General features: G+C 44.3%; 1 pseudogene; it reads right to left on the minus strand.

Moving 5' to 3' along the window:
• LOC148998811 (aldehyde oxidase GLOX pseudogene) lies at positions 1-2,237 on the minus strand (annotated as a pseudogene).
• Between the last annotated feature and the right edge of the window lie 939 nt (positions 2,238-3,176).

Here is a 3,176-nt window from a genome sequence, read left to right on the forward strand (position 1 = left end):
GATCAAATTAAAGGTTAAGGTTAAATGTTTAATCTAACCAAGCAATTCGACTCTATAAATTAGTGTTTGAACAGGGAAATTTAAAATTAGAGTTGTGGTTTTAACAAGCGCGATCCAACCAACTCTGTTACAATCCTCATGTAAAAAGTTCAAAGTTAATGTCTTTGCAAAGGATACAATCATAAAGACTATTGATTTTGGGTTATTTCTTTATCAACCAAAAGTGGCCGAAAATTAGATTTGTCAACTTTAAAAACTATAAAATACATAAGCATCAGATCGCCAAACTTAATGCGATCCTCGCGTTATTCGTAACCTCAATCTTAGAGAGTGAGTGAACCAATTGCCATTAGCTACGGTCCTCCATAAACCTGACACATGGCAGAACGATCAAGACCTCTCACGGCTCTCACAACCACGTGTCTGAACCCTACATCCACGTACGCTCAAACGTGGCATGACCCAATACAAACGTAATCAAGATATCACTTGTACCCACTTAGCGACACTTGGCACTCCTTGATTAACCACAAATGCCATGTAATACCCGGGTGGAGCAACCTTCGCGTTAATCGGAGCCGTACACGATATTCTATACCGCCCTCCACCGACCGATTCCGGCACCGCGGGTGTCACTGTTAACTTGACCAATCGTTGACCTTGTGAGAACGAATGTGTGGCGAAGGGAGCGCTTCCGAGATTCAACTCCATCTTTTCCACAACTGTCAATGGAACGGATACCACCACATCGAAACCCTCACCATAACGAATCTTCTCCGGAACTCCTTCGATTACCGGTCGGAGATTCGCACGGTCCGCCGACAAATATTCCGGCGAGAAAGCTTCAATTCTTAATTCCGTCGGGAATTCAGCGTCAAACTTGTAGAAGTAATGGGGTTACTTCCGGCGAGTAGCACTCTTCCGTCCGGTAACAGATTCGCCGTCGAATGATACATTCTTGGAACTGAACCAGGGTTTAATGTCATGAACCGTAATCCGACAGGTTGGTCCGGCCGGTACAAGAGTGGATATAAACACGGGTTCGATGCCATCTCAAAGCCTTGTGTTCCTGCCTGAGCACCGTTGATGATCAACACTTCACCGGTTGGTAACATGACCATGTCGCCCATAATCCGACCAAAGGCCATGTCTTCCATTTCCCAATTGGGTTCAGGATCTGTTGCTACGATACGCCCGCAGCTACCGTGCGCTGGGGTGCCTGTGCTCCTTAGCATGAAAGCACCGAACTGGGCTCCACCACAGACTACAATCTCGGCAGTGGAGTAGTCACCTTGGAGTGCAAGCATCACCGATGATCCACCCGAAGGATAATTGCGGGGCCCACCATCCAACGGTGGATAATCGCGTACGACGGCGTTTATTGCGTAATCGTACTCTATGGCCTTGTTGTTTGCAAAGATGAAGAGGTGACCGTTGGGAAGGAGGTGGACGTAAGGGTAGAGATTGTCCATCTGCTTGTCTTCCACGTCAGCAAGAAACGGTAACTCTACAGTTCCTTCGCGTTTAGGAGGATAGAATTCTATGTTATTGGCGGCTCGACCGCCGATGATGATAATTGAACCCTCAGGAAGAATTTGGTTCGTCGCATACCACCGGCCCGTGTTAAGCTCGACGTCTTCAAGCTCTTCCCAGTCACAGAAGTGGTCGGCTCGGCACGGAACGAACTTCCGAATCTTCTTTAAACCGTCTAAATCACCACCGGTTTGCAAGAGTGTGCCATCGGGGGAGGAATTGACCGGAAGAACACCAAGTGTCGGTGAGGATCATCAACGGTCGGATTTGGTTGGTGGAAGGATCGAAGAGCACAGAATGAGCATAACAGTCGCGTTGAAGGACTCGATCGTTGGGGTCGAACCGGCAATGGCCCTTACGCAACATTCTCCGGGATGGACCGATGTTGGTCCGGTCGAGGAGGATTACGGTGCCGTAGTGAGTGACGGCTGTGTGCATGGAAGAGATGCCGGCGTTGGAGACGAGAAGCTCCCACGTGCCGGGGAGGTCTGCACGAGTGATGGTTACATGTAAATAAAAATGTAACGAAGCGATGAAGAGAGAGACGAGTCGTGTTGTGCTTGAAGAAGAAGAAGTAGAAGCCATTAGAGTCAGAACTGAACTCAGAGAAGATTGAGAGAGAAGAGATCACATAAGAGAGTAGTGGAAGTCAGTGGGGCGGCATCAGTGTGGGGAATCGTATTACAGAAGGTAACGAAGAATAATCAAGGAGTTTCCACAAGAATTTTGAAAAAAAAAAAAAAAAGTTTATGTGAAAATGAAGGGCAATAAAAAATTATCCGAAAAAGGGCAAAAAAAGCCAATAATGGGAGAGTGAAAGGGGAAGCGTTAGGTTTACCCAAAAAAAAAACAGAAAAAGACAAGCGTTAGGATAATGGGTCCCACTAGGATGACAAAGCTGACATAAAACCAACCATTTATCAGTGAGAACGGCGATGTTGATGAGCTTTTCATCACGCCTTCGGGCCCACAACGAGTGCACGACAACCGACTGTGGGCCCTAGGCAAAAGTGTATCTTTATGGTTTTTTATTTTTTAAGAAATGAATATTACTTATGGAAATAAATGGAAGGTCAGGATTTAGTCGGTAACGAAGGCAGTGTTTGGAGTGAAGGTGGTGAGGTGAGGAATAAGGACCACAGGTCCGCAGCCGAGTCTGGTCCCACAGTTGTCACTTAAGTGGGGCCCACCACGTGGGATGATGAGATGGAACCTGAAACAATTGGAGATAGTGACAACATGGAAGTATGGATTATTGTCACCAACAGTTTTAGAACCTTCCCAAGATAATCAAAGCTGTGGAAAAATATTCAAAATTTAAAAAAAGAAATTTCAAAATAATTATTTATTGGAAATGTGATGATTGAACGGCTACGTAAATTGTTTGGCTAAATGCTCATAGAATCTCTACTATTAAATTTGATAAGATTCAATTACATTTTTTTTATGCCTTATTGATATTTATCACATGAAAATATATACTTGAAATCATTAAGGTGGAAGGTTATTAATTTTTTTTTTTTTTTTAAATCAGGGTGGACCTTTTTTTATTCAAATGGTGGCTTCTTTGAGCATGCATTTATCATTCTCTAGTAGCACGGGAACAATGAAGACTATTGATAAGCATGCATTTATCATTATTT

Source organism: Hakea prostrata, unplaced genomic scaffold, assembly GCF_041222555.1.
Source record: "Hakea prostrata isolate BN-2017 unplaced genomic scaffold, UWA_Hpros_2 contig_130, whole genome shotgun sequence".
In the NCBI taxonomy this organism is placed as follows: domain Eukaryota; kingdom Viridiplantae; phylum Streptophyta; class Magnoliopsida; order Proteales; family Proteaceae; genus Hakea; species Hakea prostrata.